The sequence below is a fragment of the Sylvia atricapilla genome, chromosome 1 (assembly GCF_009819655.1).
Source record: "Sylvia atricapilla isolate bSylAtr1 chromosome 1, bSylAtr1.pri, whole genome shotgun sequence".
NCBI classification, from domain to species: Eukaryota; Metazoa; Chordata; class Aves; order Passeriformes; family Sylviidae; genus Sylvia; species Sylvia atricapilla.
Window position 1 is genome coordinate 67,083,620 of NC_089140.1, and position 21,320 is coordinate 67,104,939.

At 42.3% G+C, this 21,320-nt stretch overlaps 1 long non-coding RNA gene across 1 annotated transcript; it reads left to right on the forward strand.

Moving 5' to 3' along the window:
- Window positions 1-2,095: 2,095 nt before the first annotated feature.
- LOC136364973 (uncharacterized) lies at window positions 2,096-14,482 on the forward strand. The gene is made up of 3 exons (XR_010744238.1): window positions 2,096-2,346; window positions 2,430-2,543; window positions 14,336-14,482. It is a non-coding gene; the product is annotated as an uncharacterized lncRNA (long non-coding RNA).
- The last annotated feature ends 6,838 nt before the right edge of the window (window positions 14,483-21,320 follow it).

Consider the following 21,320-nt stretch of genomic DNA (forward strand, 5'->3'; position numbering starts at 1 on the left):
TGCACTTACCGCAGCTACTCTCCAGCAGCAGTGTCTTCCCTTGCTGTGGATTGTATTCCTTCAGGGCATTCTCAGGGTAAAAAGAGGTGTGGATTTTGTCCTTTCAGAAGTTTTTTTTATAATGGTTGGTCCATGATTAGCCTTGAGGTGATGCTAATCAAAGGAAAATTTGGAAGAAGAGAGCTGCCCACGCTGGAAGTAGAAAGTTGGATTAGTGTATGCAAATCACAAAGGACTGAAGAGTTGTGAAATACAATGCCAGCGGATCAGCTCCCTTTTAAAATTACTTTTGCCAGGCTGTCAGCCCTTCATCCCCATGGCCTAGCAGTCACATCTGTGTGTCTCCCAGTTCCCTTGGTACAGACAAGCAAGGAAACTGAGGTATATCCTGGGAAAGAACACCTTTGTTAGGCCTCTCTGTTGCTGCTACACAACAAGAAAAAAAAGCAGAAAGGACTTTAATAGGAGAATAGAGAGGCGCAACAATCTGAGCAGTGTGAACATTACGTTGTTAGGTGGGCACTCTTGCCTTTAATAGGTTGTCTTTTTCCATTAAAGGACTGTTTAAATTTTTAAGTGGTGCACAAGCTCATAAGGGCTTTTACTGCGTGGGTTCCCATTTTCATGTGGGTTTTGAATGTGTGGGAAAAGCTGATGCATTAAGATCTATTTCCAGTCTTCCCTTGGGAACTATTGATGGTCATTTCATCTTTCTTACATGACTTTTAAGATCCTCAATGCCCACCCCCTTCCTCCCCTCCAAAAAACAAACAAAAAACCACAACAACCCAAACACCCCCGGCCCCCCAAAATCCAAAAATCCGGAAATGGTTTCCTGGTTAGTTCCTAGTGGCAAATCTTATAGAGGAATATCAGGGCTGAAAATGAGAAGCAGAACATAAATTCCAAACAGCTTGGATTCCACTAAACCCACAACCCTCAAAATTTATTTTCACATAAGTTTCAAATAAAGTTAAAGATCTTTTAGGGTAAAGGAAGAAAAAAGAAAAAACAACCCAGAAATAAATGATGATTTTTCAATCATGATTTGGATTAAGAATACTTGAATAGTTGCGCTGATGTACAATATACCCAGCAATATGACTGGCTTCCAGATGGGAGGGGGGGATCTGTAATAATGAATTATGGCTCTGATGAAAGGTCATTCTTCTTCTGTCACATAGACTTCAAATCAGTCACTGTATCTCCCTTGCTCTTTCTTCTAATTGGAATGCTGCATAATCCAAAATGTCTTTTCCCTGGTGTTTCGCTGATAATTTCTAATTTGCTTTAAAATTATAAGTATGAAGAGAATCTTAGTTGTATAGAGGAAATGTCCTCACTTTGAAGATCTCATTTGAAAGGCCAATGGAGAAACACCCTGAAATAAAAGATATTTCAGAGAAAAAAGGAGGGAAGCACACAGACACACGAAAGGATGGTAAGCATCTTGTCTATTGGAGAAATTGCCTTCAAGTAAGAGAAATTATTTCCCCAGGGATAATTTGGTCCTAGGAGTCAAATTGTCACTAAACAAAAAGCCAAATGAAGAGCAGCTAATTGATTTTGCTTTCAGTGTCTTTCTTCTAATTTTTCCCTAATTAAAAAGAGAAGAAGGATGTGATAAATCCAGCTATTTTTTAGCTCACTCATCCCTGAAGAAACTCTTCCCTGTATGCATTTTATTGGTGGGGAGTGGAATGAAAGCCTCTAGGTTAAACTTTCAGAGATGAACACTTACATTCAGTTTAATTGGAAAAGCAATGGTTACAAATAGCGAATATCTACCGCCTATCTTTAGGAAAAGTCGTATGCCTGACATCTATGAGAAAAGGGTCACATACAGAAATGTGAGTTGTAAGCACTCGGGTCTGGTTTTGGACTGAGTGGTCCAGTCAAGCATGTAGAGAAACTCATGGTAGGGAGGGGAAATTAAAAGTTATATATAAAAAAAAATATCGAGGAGTTCAAGCTGTTCTATTTGACAAATGTTTGTGTCTTTGGTGATCATCTGTTTCCTCTCCCAATACATGGACATGTTTCTTCCTGCTTTTTAGTCTTGCACAACTTTCTTTGACCACTCCCAGCCACTCAAAGCACTTTGCAAAATACTTCCCTTTTGGCTTCTTTTGTCTTCTCATTTGTCCATATCTGACACCAGCATTTCTCATCCAGTTTCTTCTCTTTGTTCAATTGCTAAATGAACTTTTCTGCCCTGAGGTTTTTTTTCTTTTCCTGGAGAATGGATGACAGGGGTGCACAACACATATCCAAGCAATGCTTGCAGGTTTGGAGACAAGAAAAGCAAGGTGCCAGCACTAGGTGAAAGCTCAAGGTTTGTGCTGTGTAATTTATGTTTAATGCTACAGCAGAATCTGGTTTTTGTGCCTGGCTCTTCAAAGATGTAACTTCTGTGACATGTTTTCCAGATCCTCTTGTGCGTGAGAGTAAAGGACATTTTGACTCACTTGAGATCCCTAGAAATGTTAAAAAAAGAAAGAGAAGAAAATAGTACAAGAAAAGACACTTACGGAACTGCTGAGGTGATATAACCAGGTGTCTTTTCATGTGTATCCTTTATTTTTCCTTCTATCTCATCAAATTGAAACAACTTAGTCCTAGGAAGGATTAAAGCTGTGATGTCTCTTTGCCATGTTTCTGTGTTCTAGACTTTTCTCATGAGTTAGCATTTAAGCTCTAATGAGCTTGGAGGTTTAGTGAAAGCACAGGCGGCAACTATTTACACATGAAATGGTTGAACGTAGTGATTTTTCCTTGGTGAAGGGATGTTATTCTTCCTTTCAGCCACAATGAAATCCCTTCAGTCAATCATATGGTCCCTTAAAGCACCCTGGGAAATGGGATGTTTGATTTGGGTTTACCAAGACCTCATTTGCTCTTTCTGTGTGGGGATAAGTCGAGCTGATGCTGGAGGAGAAATGGTGCAGTCACAGTCCTGTTCAGGGTGCCAATTCTGCTCTGCAGAAGCAGCCTCTGCACCTCTGTGTGGTGGCATGCAGAACTCAAGGGCCACTTCTTTATGAATGCCAAGGGGCTGCCACATCTGGGGACTGCTGCTAGTCTTACTATCAAAAGGGTGGGGTTTCATTGGGGCAAAAAACAGCCCGGAGAGGATAGGAGAGTTATACAGAAAATTAGCTGATGATTTGAGATGTAGAGAACATTATGTAGTGACCTACTTTGGGAGAGAGCAGAAGAAGCTCATGCAGATGGAATAAAAACCAGGAGTGCTGCCTCCCCACTATGAGAAAAGAGAGTAAGAACAGCATTGGGTGGAAAAGCTATTGCATCTGTGTTTTCTGGAGATGAAAAACAGTTTGCTGCAACACCTGTCGGCTTGATTTTACCCAGGCAGGGAAGCTGGCATCTTCCAGTGACATCAGGGCTCGGAAGCTTTGTATTGTAGCCTTCCTCTTACTACCCGATGGTCTTCAGTGTTTGCTTAGGCCTGGCATACCTGGCAAAACAAATGTGCAATCTGTGTGGGGAAGATCTGGGGCTTTTTTGGCAGCCTTGCCAGACAGTGCATCTGATCCCTGCCCCACTGGGATGCTCCTCGGTTCAGCTGTGCTATGTGCCTGTGTATGGAGCAGTCCTGATTCCCTGAGCTTATAGCAGGGTGGTGACCACGGCTGTCTGCCTGCTGCCAAGGCCACGCATCTCGCCAGTGGTTTCCGTCTGAGTTGCTTCCAGGCACATCATGCCAAGAGGAGAAGAAGTCAGGGAATGTGTGTGTCAGTGTATTGAAGACTCATGTTTTCTATAAGCACCTCGGCCTCCATCCAAATCACGCTGAGGTCTGCTGCTTTCTTTTGAGTTTGTGAAGATGGGCCTGGACTGTTTACAGTTAATTAAAAACACCCAACAAATATCAAAATTCAGGATGAGTCTCCCTTAAACTCTAATACCTAAATTCTCCCATTAATTCTCCCAATACCTAAATTCTGATACTGTAAATTCTCCCATTAAAAATTTCATTCAGTAAGTCTCTTCGTACAGCTGGGATAATTTGGCCCGTGATCCCTGTGTGGAGCCCTTTGCAATCCAGCACTGATTTTTTAGTTTCCTACTGTGACTAATACTTCAAAGAAAACACCCCATGCCTTAACCCATCCTCTGTTCCACACTCTGTTGGGTTTATTCCCCTTGAGACTGTCCTGAATGTGAAAGGTAGTTAGTCATGAGGAGTCCAAACAGTTTTCCACAATGAGAGACAGTTGATTACCTCCTGCTCCATATGTTACATGCTCACATAGGAGACTGCTGGAACTGAAATTCTGTCTGCCTTCAAGTGCATGGAACAGATCCTGATATCCCAAGCCCCTAAACGTTTCCAGGCAGGAGGAAGGATTCTTTCTGTGCTTATGGCCCTTGTAGGAGCAACTTTCAAGAAGTGTCAGTGAGCCCTAACTGTAATGCACTCACGTCTGCTGTGTAAAAGGACTGGCTCCTGAAACTGGCTTTCAAAGGTCTTTCTCACTCTGATCTGACCTTCCTAGTTATTTGCAAGCATGGTTTGACATTTGGATAATTAAGCACATAATTTATGACTGAAAAGGGAGAGCATTTTTTTCACTGGTATCTGACCCAAGATGTGGAGAGGTCACGCTAATAGGAGTCTTTATATTTCATTTCTGATTTCAGTAAAAATACCCTGAATGAGGTTATAAAACTTACATTGATAAGTCTTGCCTCTGAGAGATATCAGCTGTGGACAATGTTTACTGGAGTGAAGTGTTTCTGCTGTAGTTGGTGTGGTTCAGGATAGTCTCACAGGGGTCCCTGCTATCCTCCCTTCTACATGAAGAAAACTCTTGTATTAAATATTCATGTGGGCGGAAATATTTTCTTTGTGGTTGCCACTGTGGTTACACTATAGCAAGATAACCCATGCAGTTCCTGTGAAACCACCCGTCTATCTAAAAGGCACAATATCTGCAGGGGTGAATAATAAGCATAGTCTGAGCCTGAAATGGCTTGACAGGACTTATTTTATTGGTCATGGCATGACCACACAGCTGGGATGGAGGGGGGTCGAATCATATGAGGATGCAGTGGAAATACAACAGCAGAAGCAAACAATCACCTCTGTTGTCATGAGAAGTCAGGATTCTGGAGAGAGCTTTCCACTTACAGAAAGCCACCTTTTGCCGCGTTTCTTGTTTTCACATTCTCTGTAAGTTCAACAAGCGCACACATGCAAAGACAAAATCAGACCCTGCTGTTGCATTGTGGAGACAGAGAAAGCTTTCACGAGCAATGAGCTGCCTTGCACACAACTCAGCCCAGCGTCTATGGCTGTGTGTGCACTGACTATTTTGTGCTAGCACAGCAGTCTGTAGTGGCTGTCTGATGCTTGGCTGTGAGCAACAAGGGCAGGACTTTTGTCTCTGAGCACCTGAGTGGGCGCAAGAGGCTGGTAGCCCTTGTCCTGCTGGAGCTGGATGTAGCGTGTTTAAAAAGGATATGTCTTGTCCAGAGAAAGCTTTCTTGCTTATGCTGGAGGGTCTTTTGTGTGTGTTGAACCCTCTTTATGTTAGTTGGGATACAGTTGTACTGCTCCCCCATTGTACAGGTGTGTCTTTGTTGGTGAAGGAGGGGATGAGGGACTAGAGATTCATCCTAAACTGGACCTTTGGATACAACCCCCATGGAACACTGGAAATGTCTGAGGCCCTGGGTCTTGCGTGCTCTAGCACTCTACTGGAGATCCACAAAATCAGATGTGCTGTGTGACAGTGGCTAATGCCTAACACAGAGGCCTCTTAGACCATCTCTATAACATGCTGCTTGTGAAAAGCAAATCAGAACTAGTTCTTCCACTGGAAGTGTTTCATGGAGCTTGTAATAGCAGGACATGCTTGGGTATGACTCTGTGCTTTCTACAACCAAGTTTTCCAAACCTCACATCTACTGACTAATGTAGATTTGTTTGTACAGCCAGACTATGGGGGCCCACTCTGTGCCCACATCTCAGCAGCGTGTTTCTCTGACCATTTTAAATACAGTAACTATTTTATCTGCAACCCTAAAATCTTTCTGCAAGGGCATCTAGGAAGATTTCTTAGCTCTTCTCAGATTATTAGCCCCCAAATGTCCAATGTTCTGTTGTGGGATACAGCTTTAGGTTGCTGTTATTTTGCATGTTCCAGTGGTGCAACCAGTTCCTCTTTCTATCTATTACAGTGAGGAACCAGCCTTATAACATTTGCCAGCACAATGTCTGCTTTTTCACTAGGATCATTTCAAGTGAAGGAAAAAATGGGCCTGTTTAGGAGTCTCGAGTGGTGGGAAAAGTCCTGTCTTTCATAGGTGATTGTTTTTGTAACCAGTTTGAAATCTCCTCTGCCTTGACTTGTCAGTGCAGAAGGGTCGAAATGGAAAGAAAAGGTGATAAGAATGAACCTTCTTGGGAGTATCCACTAAAGCTGTGGCCTGGCCTTCTTGCTGCTCTATGCTTTGATCTATGGGACCTGAGCCTTTACTGACCTGCCAAACAAAGATGACCAGGTCAGATATCAGGCTACAGCTCTTTAAAGGGCCATTTTTTTTGCAGGGACACTGAATGTCTGGGCTATTTTGCAGCCCACTGGTGGGAAGAAAACACAATAGTTGTGTTTTTGTTTGTTTGTTTGTTTGTTTGTTCCCCCCCCCAACTTTATTTTCTCATCACCCAAAAAATGTGCTACCAGCTGAATGGTATTGAACGGGTTTTGGCCTCTAGAACTGAAAACACTCTCTATAACTCATGTTTTGTTTTAAGACCACAGGAAACTACTTGTCACTATCCATTAATGAGCACTTGGCTAGCTGTTTGTTATCTTAAGAAAAATAGATGATGAAGCAGAAAACTCCACCATTCAGAGTCTACTGCTTTATTCTTCCATCAAACTAATACCAAACTCACTTTCAGCACAAAACACCATTTTCATTATCTGTGCTCGCTATTTTTTCCCATCATCATTAAAATCTGCCAGAATAAGAAAGAATGAGCTAAATCCACAGTGAGCTCATTCTGTCTGGGAAGTGGGGGAGGCTGCTCCTCCCAGTGGTGGTCAAGTCAAGGCTGGACCCTATTCATTCAATGGGAGCAATAATTGTGCTGGAACATCGATAGGCGCAGGATGGATTATTCCTTCCACTGTATATGGGAAAAAGTGGTGGAGAAGACAGGCCAAGACACTGACCCATGTTCCCAAACCGAGCACACAGGCTACAGAGCAGCAGTGTCATCCCCACCCAACAGGCACGTCTAGCTGCAAAAGCTATGTAAATAATTTAACAGTGAGATTTATGGGCTTCTTTCCCACTGTGGTGTCTTAGATTGCATTTAGTCACATTTAGCAGGATAATTGCCCTGACCTTGTGTTCTGATGGCATGGTAATGTGTAAGAGAGGTTGCTGACATCTTCAGGTCGTTGATTAAAAGGGGAAAACATCTCTTTTTCTCTCAAAACAAAGTGTGAAAGACTATTTTTCTCCTTTTTTAAAAAAAATATATTTTTGGGCAAGTTTTCAAAGACACGGTGGAGTATCTCTCTCCAGGTTAGATTGAATTCAAGGCTCTTTGGCTATAAAAGCTCATTGCTTTGCACATTCTCACAATAATCAAATCAGTGTGTCAGACTTGATAGTTATACTCCATACAGGAAAAGGACATGGCAATTGTTTTGTGAGGGGGAAATGGAGCTATCACTTGCAGATAACCTATTTATTTTTAAAAATTGGAAAAAAATCACTTTTGTTTATTTTCTGCTCTGAGTAATTGAAGTATTTCTGTTTTCCACAGTCATTTTCTGACATGCAAATAAGAATTTATTTTTATGTGCAATAAATCCTTCCTGTGTGCTTTCCACTCTGTGAAACAGGGTTGGGGGAAATATGCCTTTTTCCATGAAAACACTAATGACTGAATTAAAGCATGACTCAAGTGGGCACTGTTCTAAGCAATAATATCAAAGTTGTCACAATTGTGTGTGGGATTTACTGTTCCTGGATGATTCTTGCATTTAGTCTGCAGATCCATGAGTCAAGGCAACTGTTAAAATCTCTCCAAACCTTGGGTGGGGCCCAAATGACTTACTTTGAGGTGTTAATAGAGTCATTTGAAGACATAACAGAGAACGGACTTCCAAAGAGGGCCAGCTGGGAGCATAGGTGATGCGGGCTGTTGCCTCGGGCAGCAGCAGCCTTCCAAGGGCACAGCACAATGGTCATGTCTTCATTGCCTGCTCTGCCTCTGCCAGTGCCTGGGGAAATCAGGTTTGCTGCGGTGCCAGGGCAGGGATCAGGGTGAGTGTGCGCAGATTGGGGCCAGCTGCTCTCAGCGACCACTGCCCCTGCCTGGCGAGCTCCCTTCTGACAGCAGGAGCTGCCTGTCATGGGCTGTATTACGGTTTAAGGGCATGCTTTTCCCGGGTGGCTTTTTCAAATCCTGAAAGATTTGTGCCCTGTGTGAGCAAGGGTAGAGTCTCTGCTATGTCCCTACTACTGGTCTGTGCTGCAGCCTGGCTCCCCATCCTCCTCTGTTCTCCCAGCTGGATTTTGATTGGGTGCCTGGTGTTCCCATGATGGCAAGTGATGATGGAATTTGGAGCTCTGACAGCTCTGCAGTGAACACAGGGTGGTTATATTTTCCATTTTTTTTTTGTACATTTCAAAGAGAAAGTAAAGTAGATTTTATTACAGTACATAGAATTTTTGTCATGAGGAAAAGAAAAAAAAAAACCCACTTCATTTAAAGCTCAGGCCCCCGGAGACATGGACCTGATGTTCTGCGGTCAGTGTTGCTTGTGGCTGACAGGCTCCTTTTTGCTTTGACCCTCTTTGTCCCTGCAGATAAATCTTGATTATTAACTATTTGGCTCCCCTTTACAAAATGGTGGTGTCTTCCATGATATTCCACAAGGCTGGAATTGCACAGCAAACTAGAGTTAGGGAAACCTCTGGATACAGAATCCTCTGCCCAACACACACATCAGTTCAGCGTGACTTTCTAAAAGATGTGTTCAACATTCATAATTTCATTTCATTTCATGACTTCTTTCTTCACTAAGGATTCTTACTGAAGCAGAAATACAGTCCCAGCAGTGCCTTCAGCAGAGAACTAAACAGTTTTCTGGGCAAAAAATGTTATGTTCTAGGTGGAAAGGGGTAATTTTCTGGTAACCCTCACCTAGTGCCTACACATGCTATTCATGAAGTTGTGTTAGAAGTAATTGTGTGTACTGCAGTATTGACTGGTTTCAGGAACAGAAAGGAAGGTATTTCCTTTGAGAGTCTGAAAGCCAGAATTCATTTTGCAGTTGGCTGTAGGATGGATACCATTACTTCTGAAAGCAGAAGCACAGGGCAGTGTGACTGGCTTGGAACAAACATTCCGAGCAGTGCTTGCTTAGGTGGAGATATTTCTAACCACTTCATTCCCCTTTCTTACATATTCATAGAAGTATTTGTATGGGGCAATATGTTAACCATTTTTAACCCAGATTCCACAAAATAATGCCACAACCGTCATCTAACACTGACAAAAAGTGGTGGCAGGGTACCAAAGACTGGCAAATACACAGTTATAAGTGAATTTCTTCTAGTAGTTGTAAAAGTTTCTTCTTTATTGTTATTCTAAAAGCCAATATTAAAGCCAGCATGAACCTTATCCATCTTATGCATTTGTTTTAGCAGATATTTCTGTACAGCTAGAAATTGCTAGTTCAGTGTGGCTGACCCAGAGAGCTCTCATCAGTCAGCTGATGTGTGGCTGGCTGCTGAACACATGCCTTCTCGTAACCTGTCCCAACAGCTCAGGAGGACACATTAGTGTGATAAACCATGTATGTGCTATAGAATCAGCTAAGAGAAAATCCAGGTCATTGGAGCTATGTGGCTGTTTGTGGTGAGGTTTCAGAGGCAACTGCTTCCAATCACTTGTATTTAAGTGCCTGAAATAAGATCTTGTTCAGTTTTCAACTGAAATAAACCTCCCTACTTTTGTGTATGACTGAGCAAGACCAACAAGGGAAAAAGAAAGAAAAGCAAGACTCTTTGGAAAATATATCTATGTAGAAAATCTGAAACCTGGCAGAAATGTTTCTAGGCTTTCCAGCTGCATAGTTAACTCCATGTTCAGAACAAAAGCAGTGTCTCCCATTGTTACTGTATAAAATGTGTGTGCATTCACTGGCACTTCAGCAGTGACTGAGGCAGTATATGTTATTATCTACAAACATTTTGGGTTTATCCCTGGATGTGCTCCAGCACCTCAATGTCTTTCTTGTAGTGAGGCCCCCAAAACTGAGCCCAGGACCTGAGGTGTAGCCTCACCAGTGCTGAGTACAGAGGGATGATCACTGCCCTAGTCTTGCTGACCACACTATTTCCTGGTCCATTCCTGGCCACATTGGCCAGGAAGCCAGGATTGGCCTTCTTGTTGGCCTTCTTCTGTTAACTAGCACCCCCAGGTCCTTTTCCACTGGGCAGCTTTCCAGCCACTACTCCCCAAGCCTGTAGCACAGCATGAGGTTGTTGTGACTCACAGGCAGGAATGGGCATTTCACCTTGTTGAACCTTGTACAACTGACCTCTGCCCATCCACCCACTGAACTTGACCAATCCTAGGAGTGAACCAGATGCCTGTGGCATCATGGAGGCTTCAGCACCTGATGATGCACTTTAGGTCAAAGTGCTGCTTGAAAGGAAAATCAAGTCATTCTCAAAATGTATGTTCTTGCTAAATAGGTTGCATTATTGCAGAGGTGGATACTCTAAGTAATCTTAAGGAAGTCGTTGCTGTTATCTAAGCCCTGGTACTGCCATGGCATTTCCTTATGGCAGCAGGAGCAAAGCACCGAATGATGAATATTTAACGGAAAGGTTGACGTATATCTACAGTGAATCATTTGCTACAGAATTGTAAATAAAACAGTGTTTTTAATTCACTGCCTAGGGCTGTTTAAGTATACCACGTATGAGTTATGTCCACAGGGGAAAGGAGCTTAAGTTAGAGTAGCCCTGGCTGAAAATTTGTGAAAATGTAAACATATATTTTTATTTGATAGTGGTAAGAGTTGTTTGAATCAGTTTTCAGTACAGGTATGTGTATGTTTATATGTCTTCTAAAGACCAAATGGTAAATGTTTAGATGTGCCTGGTTTAAATTCAGTTGTTGAAACCCCTGATTTGTCCCCTCATTCTCTTCCTCTGCTCTGCATATATGTTTGAATTAAACCAGTCTTCATGTAGGTTGTATTTTCTCTCTTTGGACTTCTCACCTCAGTCCAGGTGGATTGTGCTTTTTCATTCCCATTTGTTCTCCTTCATATTGCTTCATACACATCCTCTGAACCCTGCACTGAATACAGGCCTTCCTCAGGGGACTGGAAGTGCTCTGATCATAGTCTGTAAGCTGTTCATGGACACAAGTGGATTTCTGCCCACAGCTAGCTCTCCCCTGATGTGGGATGTCCTGGTATGTGAGCCACTGAGATGCAGATGTTACAGCTGTTACTGCCTGATGTACTCACTGGTCTTTGATTTTCTATCTGGGATATGGGGGACCAAGGTACTTATATTATTTTTTCTCTTCTTGCATTCACATTAAAAGCACAGTTCATACTGACCTTCAGTGGAAGGTGGGAATTCCTGTGTTGTCTATGTACCACATGTCCCAAAATGGAAAATGAAACATTATTACATTGAGGATGCGGGATTAGAAGGGGTTTGGGGCATCTCTGTGATGTAGAAAAGCTGAGCCCAGAGATGGGTAAAAGATTTTTTTTCAGAGTGGCACAGAATTGCCACTACTACAAGCCTACCCTTTCAAGGCAATTTGGGAAACTGCTCCATCTCTCCATCAAATTTATTGCTGGAATTACAGCTCTTCTCCAGGTCGGCTGTTTTGGCGTCGCCCCTCTTTGATGTTGACCATGGGCACTTTTGAGTATCAGCCCCTCTCTGCACTGCTCAGCTCTAGGGTGAGGACCTCTGGGCCTGAACAAGAGAAGTTTCTCCACAGAACCTGAAGCATTTCCATAATTTCCCTGTGGACTTCAGTCGCAGCTCCAGAGGTTCCCATATACAGGACTTGGCACAAAGGTGTTTTTTCCTTTCTGCTGCTGCACTCTCCTAATGACCTAACAGGAAAGGATTTAGGGAAACAGGAGGGCGTCTTGCTTTATCCTATGAAGCTTCTAGATCTGTGTGAGTATGCAGGAAAGCAGTCCATGACACCTTTCATTTGGCTAGGTATCTTATCTCCAGGTTTATCATCAAAGGGAAGCACCACACATCTCTCAGCTTCTGTGATTGTAAGTCCTATCAGACCAAAGTCTGCTTTAACATGGCCCCTTTGTGTCCAAAGTTGAATTCATCCTATAAATTGAAGGAGGCTGGAAACGGTGTGAAAACACTGTGTAACTGGGCATTGGATCCTGGAGTATAAAAGTCATGGGAAAGAATCAGGGTTTTTACAGGCATCTCCTGGCTGTTTTGAGTATAGGATTTGCAGCAATTTTCGTCTTTGAACTGAGGGTTTTGGACCATGCTCTTGGTCTTTCAGAAGGAAGGGAACTAGCTTCTGCAACTTGCCTGAAATGGGAAGTTTTGTTCAGATTTTTCTTTTTGCAGTTATGTGATTTCTTAAGACTGACTTTATTGAGCACCTTCTTTGATAAACAGCCTCATAAGTTCAAAGCAATGTGCTACAAAATAGCACTAGTATGGAGATCAGTATCTAGCAAGACTGGCTTTTAAAGTGCTGTTGAAAAATAGCAAGAAAATAAATGTATGTGAGACCGAAGGACATTTATCCTACTTGCAAGTCTCACATGTGCTCACTCAAACTTACTGTGACATACTCTGAGGACCCAGCCTAATGGCAGAGACATTAAACTTTGGCATTAAGGGAGTGGACTCTCTAAGTTGGCTGGAAGGGTTCCCAAGAGGTTTGATTATTTTTTGCCTATGGTATTTATGGTAAAGCAGCTTCATTTTTCTAGGGATACATATTATTTTGTTTCCTTCTGAGACTTCTCTGTTACAAGAAGTTGTTGATTTAAAACTATGCAGAAGTAAGCAAACAGTAAATTTCTCAGAAATGTTTCCATTCTGTTTTTCCAAATGTTGTAGGCATCTAAAAATCTGTCATTGTTCCATGTGACAGGAAAGCAGAGCAGAAGATCACTTTGGGGTTTTGGCAAACAGTGCATATTCATGGGGCCAAAGACAGTGAGAATAACTTGGCATCACAGCAGCCAGGGAACAGTCACCCACAATTTATTAGAAGAAGAGGAACCAGGAGAGACTCAAAAGTCCTCTAGCTTTTGATTTCAAAATAGTTTGTGGGTGAGAAATTCTCTAAAGATCAAATCCTGCTCCTGTTTCATCAGAAAGGAGAACCCTGGTCTCCAGTGGCCCAGTTGTATACAGTAAGAGACTCTCCACACCTAACTCTCACTGACTTGGTGTGGATCATGCAGGTGGAAAGTCCCCCTTCCTCATTCTCCTTATGCTTGAATTCACACGAGAAGTTTGATTCCAGATTGATTTAATTTTCCTTTCTCCTGAATTTCAGCCTTTTGGAAGGGGATCCATCCCAGTGCCATCGACTATCACTCCCTCAAGCCACTGACACCAGCCTTTGCCTGGCAGTTCCTTGCCGGGCTTGCTGAGCCCCGAGGGGGTGGCAGTGAGAGAGGGAGGCAGCCAGAGACGCCTTAGGCAGCGCCGCCTTTGAGCTGCTGCTGCTTCAGTGCTCAGCCTGCCAGAGAAGCAAGATGGAAATTATTCAGGAGCATGAACCAAAGTGGAGGTGCTCGTGGTACCAGTGGCATCCCAGAGGCCTTTGGCAGAGGTTTATAGATGTCAACTTTTGTGTTTCCTCCGTGAATGAGTCACTGTGGCTGTACTTAAATCCTTAAAATGCCTTTTAAGCATTCACAGCAGCATTTTTTCCCTGTTTGTGTGGCTGCTTTCAAATACTAACTTCAGGTAGACCCAGGCCTTTGCAAGTTGATATGAACTCTCCTCTGCTGGGGAGAAGACAGTTTTGACCCAGAAGCTGTTATCCATGTTAGAAATGTCCAAAACACAGTCTAATCTCTCTGGCAGGTTTTAAAAGTTAAAGCATGGATTTTTTTAGGTGGCTTTCCATTATAAGAGTGGGTTCTTGTGCAGATGGATCAAAATAGAGGGAGACTGATCTTGCAGTTACTTGCAAAGTCAGACTGACTTTATCCTGCGAATTTGCAGTATAAGAAACAGCAAACCCAAACAGCATGCCAGGTCTTAACTCCATTTTTCGTTGCTTCTTCTGTTCTAGGGAGGCTTCTACCTTGTCAAAATATGATATGTGCAGAAGAAAATACCAAAAAGAAAATCAAGCAACATATTAGGTATTCTCATCATACTGAATTTTGTGGTGGAAGATGGGACTGTTCTCTGGGACACCGTGTACTAGAGATCATGGCATGGCATGGCATGTAAGTTTAAACTCTCTCAACACCCAGTTTTGTTGTGTTAATATTTGGGTGCTCTGCTGAGTTGGCACTGCCGGATGCTGGTTCTTCCTTATCCATTACTGGCAGGAAATGTTGCACCAGAAGGGTGGATACAGGCACCCTGGCTGCTGGGCACTTGCAGGAAATTATAGGAGATAATTTCCTGAGTGGCATGAGACAGTGTGGTTTGTATATCATGCAAAAAGCCCATCTCTTGTGGCATTTTCCTCTGCTTGCGGGGTCCACTGCAGAAGAGTAAAAACATATGACACTTAAAAATAGGATATATCCTCAACCATTGCAAATGCCATCTGTTCTCAAAGAAACAACTGGTAGAAAAAAATAACCTTGGGTTGAAACCTTGCATGAAGTTGCCATTTAAGATAAGTGGGGTTGGCTTTGTTATTTTTATTTTTTTGGAGGTGTGGAGAAGGGCTGTTTGATGGCAACTGAAAGAAAACAGATATGTGGAACTGGAATGTGCGTGTTACAGATATGCAGAGAAGTCATGTCTTGAAGACCTGTTAAAACTGTGGGATCAAGTATCAGAGTGACACTGGAAGGAACCCATGCACTATTTTAAATCAGTTCGTGCAGGTGACTGCAGCAAGGTGTCTTCCCACCACCAGAAGGTGGTTTCTAGGGAAAATGTCTACATTCCTAGTCATAAACAGATAAGACCTAATTTTCCAGTTAGACACAGTTCTCTGGTGAATGGTATGGCTTTCTCACCGATTCAGACTCCATCCAGACTGGTGGTGGTAGCTTAGGGAGTGCTGACTCCATCCTGGTATGCTGCTGCCCCAAAGCACACCCACAGCTGTTGCCTCTTGTAACAGGGGTGAAATTTCTGAGCTTTGGCCATTCCCAGGAGTTAGCACTGCTTCTTCTGGCCCTGTCAGAGGAGAATTTCATTTTCACATAGTGGCAATTTGCTGTTACCCATGGAACTTCAGTTCCTAGTCATACCATCTGGCCCAAGGCTGATGAAAAATCCTGAAAGCCTGCTAGTGGACTTGGTCATTTGTGTTGTTTTGGATACCCTTCTGAGAAGTCAGGTGGGATACCCTCAGCATCTACCTGTGATTTCCTTTGGTGCCGAAATTGAAGGCAAACAGGAGCAACTCATGTCCTTTACATGGGCTGATGGGTTCGGAGCATCTCTGGGCTACATGTATCTGCAGTAGTACATGAAATCAGCAGGCCTCACAAGCAATATAAAGCCTGTCTTGATTGTCTTGTATGGATCAGAAATCTGAAAATGGAATGGCTGCATTTCAATGCTTCTGTCCCTGCTCTACACTAATGTGAAGAGCAGCTGACTTGTGCTTAAGACACATGCCAAGAAACTGTGCATGAGGTAAAGGGAACACTGCATGGTGTTTGCTCAAACAGAATAGTCATGTTCCAAGGCAGTGTCCTAATCCTGTCAACCTCACTGCTTTTATGAGTTCCAAGTGGGACAACATGGTGAGGTAAGAAAAAGGCATTTTAATGAATAGGTTTGATAGTGATATTTCTGAATCGTTTCCTTTTTTTGCATCTCACAGCACAGGAATAGCTGCAGTGATATAATGTTGCTATTTAGAATTGTTTTCAAAGTGTGTTTTGAGTTTGGTGTCTGCAGTATTGAAAATTTTGCTTTGGAAAGGAGTGCACCTAAGGTAAAGGCTGTGTGCATGCATTTTCCGGCTCTGTCTCTCTGAATTTGGATTGCCATGCTTCTGATCCTCTTATCTCCGGTCTGAGCATCAGAAGATTTGAAGGGTACTACCTTGTGCTCAGCTTCTGTGACAAGCAGATGAGGGATGAGACAAATCTACTAAACATATTCTCTGCTTTGCAGGGGAATAAGGCAATAACTTGCTTGCCAGTGTTTGGTCCTAGTAGACCCAACTCCTGAGATAAAGACTTTTTGGTACTTAAACCAGGGAATGAGTGATTCTTTTGTGATGTGCTGCCACAGCACATTTCTGTGTTCTGGCCTTAACTGTGCAGCAGGAAAACCTGGATGCATTGCCCCACAATAGAGCAAAAAACCACTGTGACCTTGAGGGCAGAACTCCATGGAGTGATGGAGTGATGTGGCTGGCATAGTTCACAGTGGTGGGAGAGCAAGCTTCTGATTCCATAAGTGACAAGACAAAAAATCCTCAGTTTTGCAAGAACATTTTTTTTTGGTCGAACTCTTACTGGAACAGTGTGACTAATTTACCAGTCCACAGGCAGGGCAATAACACCAAGCCTTGTTTGAAACAAAGTATGCTGTTCTTGCAACACAATGCAAAGTTCTAGATTTGAGCATGTGGGTCATCTATAGTTAACATTTTAATGCTCTAGCAACATTTCAAACACACTCTGCTTTTGTCTACCAGCTTTTCCACTTCTTGGCACTGATGGTCTTGATCTTCCGTGGTGATATGAGTTCCATATCTCTCTCAAGTTGAAATAAAATCTTCTGTACTCTGACATGATAGATCAGCCTTATTATTATTAATTTTTTTTCCAGCTGTCAAGCTTAATGCATTTTTTAAAGCATACTCCTACTTTAAGATAAAGCTGTGAAAAGTGAATATGTAACAGTGCATATATATTTACTGTACATATATTTGTTTGTAAGAGACCAGGGCTGAAAACCAGATCCTGTTATCCGCTAAATCTGATGCAAGTTCACCCCTTCTCACAGCTTTACATCTACCTGTGATATTTGTTAGCATTGTGCGTCTTTTTAATGGGCCAAATGAAAACTCTGGCTTGGGGCAATACTAACTTTCGTACCAAAATGTATGAGTTGGCTTGTACTACGTTCCCACCATGGGCTCCTGTGTCTGCATCCTGTAATATTCTCTTCCGTGACTTCCAACTCATGTTTGCCGTTCTGCCTAATATTGAAACAAGTTCATTAGATACGGCCATGTTTTAAAAATATAAACCACATTTTTCAGGCTATGGACCAACATGTTAAAAACCATCTGTGATATCAACTGCTCAACTTATGCTCTCCAAAGAGCCTGCTTTACTTAAGGCAAATGCTCTGCACTTACAGAAAATAAAGATGGTCATTAAGTACCTCAACTCACTTTTGAATATTTCAGCTAAGACTCTATCATTACAGCTTTTATTGTATCTAACCCTCTGTGTTCTTTTGTAAATGTGGTGGGGTTTAGCGCTTCTGTCATTAATTCCAGTTATTTGTGAGCCCAGATGTGGAGTTAGGTAACTTGCTTCAAACACGTGACTTTGACAACAGGTGATGAGAGTGGTGAGTGAAAACTAAATTAAGTTTCGCAACCTGATACTTAAGCAAAATGTCCCTTTGGCTGTTCAGGTTAATATCATTACCAGGGGAGGCTTCTTTTTCCTGAAGCATTTTTTCCAGAACTGTTTCTTTAGCCTTCTGCACTGCTTGACTGGCTGTTTGTAGTCTATCCTTGCTCTTTTGTACATAAATAAGTTCAACTGCTAGGTATAGAATTAGGAATTATCTTGGGCTATTGAAATGATCTCTAAAGAAGGTAAAAATACTTCAGGAAAAAAAAAAAAGAAAAAATTACGGGTTGGATTTTTTAAGCCACACTGGTATGGCCATGCTGAGGGCTACCTAGAAGTGTAGCTGTGTTAAATGCAGTGAAGCTGTCATGAAAGTGAAAGGGAAAATGAATGCCTCACAAAAACTCTGTGTTTACAAAGTCACCTTCTGCACTGCAGGGACACTTTAAAGAGGAACATTAAGGGTGATAAACCTTAGCTCCTCTGAATTTTAGTCCTTTTAAATATATTTGATGTTCAGTACCTTATGCCATATGAGAACAACAAAGGACCCCTCAAAACAGCAACCAAAATGCTGGCAGCTTGAGGTAAAAATTCTCAAAAACTTTCTCATTTCTTGCTCATTATATTCTGTTCCTGCCCTCAGCCACTGTAAGTGGTGGGAATCTCGATTTTACCATTGGACCAGATGGGATTTCTGCAAGTCACTGAGGATTTCTACTCTGCTATTTTGTTCACAGAAAATAAAAAAAATCAAAATCCTCCTCTCCTGCTCTCCCTCAATCAGGGCTGTTAGCTTTTTGGATTAATGCTTGGATGTACTCCTTGGCTAATGGAACTCTACCTTTAGGTTCTTCAGTTGTGTCTTTTTCTCTGCCCTCCCACCCCCTCTCTCAATAATCTGAGCTGTAAACAGCAACCGTCACCTATTATAAATTTGTTTTCTCATATTTTAACTGCTACAGCAAAAATGAGTGCTTCATCACAGGTCAGGAACCAAGTCTAACCTTAAAAAGCTGTAGACTCAGTTCTTATTGGTACTCAGACCCCTTTTTATGCCCTTGTTGTGCCATCAGCAACAGAAAAGTTCCTTCGCCCTTGCAGGAATGCTACAATGGGTTTTGACATGCATAGGAATCAGGAACCAAGTATCTCTAAGCTGAATGATTTATGAACGTATATTTAGTTAAAGGACAGATGACCACAGCATGCCCTGTTTTTCTAATGCATTTTTTTTGCAATCAGAGAGCAAAATGTTGAATGAAGCAGAGTGTCTGAAGGCACACCTATATAAATTGAGGCTGACAGCCTCACCTTCTCTTCCCACACTCTGGGATTTACGCAAATTCCCCACTGCTCCACATCCAGCCAACATGGAGCATGAACAGGGAAAAGTCTGAGTCTGTGCCAGGCTGTTTACATGTACCCTTCAACTTTTTCCAGTTACCCCTGAGGCTTGGGTGTCTCTTGCAAAGCTGCTGTCAGCCCCTCAGTGACCCATTATTCCATTAAAGGTTTTAGATGTCCAGAAGATGTGTCTTCTGTTGTTAGTTGTGGCTTCTTGCAGTTCTGGAAATCCCAATATCATCTTCTTGTGAGACAGTTTTGACCCTCACAGTTTGGGTAAAACATGTTGAATCCCACTGCACAAACTGTACAAACTGTCCTTGGTCATGCATGCACTTGGCAGTTCACGGAGCTTTGCTCAGCCATCTGCTTCCACCAGATTCTTCTTCAGAAGAACAGCTTATCACCTTGGTCAGACAAGACCTGAGGCTCACTCTCTACTTCTACCCTTTTCTAGAAATACCTGTTTTCATGTCTGATTTCTCCGGGGCCAGAATTCTCTGACTAGTTGTTAGCATCTTGTCACAGGAGAGACCCACAGTTTTTGGCATAGTCTGGTCCATTACTGATAGAATACAGAAATTAACACAGTAATGTAAAACAGCTTTGGGACTGGGATGGTCCCCACATTTCAATTTCATATGGCTGATGTGTATTTTTGTAAAGATATCAGTTGACTGCTTCAGTTCTTAGTTGCGACATTTATTTCTGGAGGGGTTTGTTTGTCTGTTTGTATCACCTTAAAAACTTTTTCCTACTGGGTTCCCAGCTCACTACATGTGTATGTCAGCATCCGTAATAAAATAGAGAGACCTCATTAAAACATCTTTCTTTTTAAAGTAGTTGGGAATATCGAATTCTGATGGTATAGTTGGTGGCTGACTTAACAAGATAGCAAAGTTTCTTCAGAGCGGAGGTCTGCTGCTGTGCCAGGCTGATTAGTTCTCCCATATTACGACTGTGTGGTCACAGCTGAGATTAAAAATATGACTCTGTGGTCATAGCTGAAATTAAGATGTTAAAGTAAATTTTCCTTCTTCACTGGAGTGTGTGGCCAAGTTAATCAGCAGCATGGAGTTGCTGCACGACACACAGAGGGCATATCTTATTGTCACCTTTCACAACAGTGACACAGTAGAAGCACAGAAGTTTATTGTTGAGAACACTCTCAAATTGGCTGCCATTATCACACTTGCTGATCATGTAAGGATGGTCTGAATTGTGAGGTAGTATTCTGCTTACTGAGAGAAATGTCTGAACAGAAACACAAACTCCCCTTGTGATTGATGAAGTTGCCCGAGGTTCCCAGAAGCCAGTGGAAATCTGAAAGTGTTACCCTACTGAAGAAAAAAATGTAGTCCTAGGACTTGACTCACATTTAGCTATGCTTTACTTAAGCAGTTGTTTCTGTTCTTACTTTTAGGGTATGCTAGTAAAGCAGATTCTGGATCAAGATCATAATTTCTCTTTCCTAGCTAGGAAATAATGTCCTCTTCAGTGAACCCCTTTTCTTTTCAGCCTGTAGTCTGCAGTCTCAGATGGTAATAATGATTTTAATATTTCTGGCTGAGAAATGTAGTCATTAATATTCTCATGCAGAACTCACAGCAGTGACTGTAAATTACATGGTACTCTGGAAACACAGCGGGAGGCGTTTCTTTCCTTGGACAGTTTATTACAGGGCCTTCATCCCGTGGCATATTACCCATATTTAATTTGCATGTTGAGTAATATCATTGTGCCAAGTAACAGCGTTCTCCTGGCTGGTGAGAATGCCTGTCTGTGACAGTGAGCTATCCCTCATGGTCTGCAGCTTGTCCCGTGTGAGAGCAACAAGAAAACAAGTCAGGGCTGAAATTTTCAAATGCCTCCTAGGGATTTGCCTACTGGTTTTAATAGGACTTATGAGGATTAACTCTTCCTCAGCCTTGAAAAGATCTACCCTATTGTCTTTACTGAGAACAATATAAAGATTTCAAGAAGTTCCTTTTGCTTTATCTGTGGCAAATAATTTGGGTGTGAGATGTTACCACTGGCAGTATGGGATTTTTACAAATAATCATTGGATCAGATTAAACACTTAGTGGGCATCAAAGAAGGAACCCTGGGTTCCTGAACTTCCTGGGTTAATTCTGAGGGGAATGTGCTTAGCTGGAATGGTTGCTTTACTGGGGACCATTCTAGGTGTTG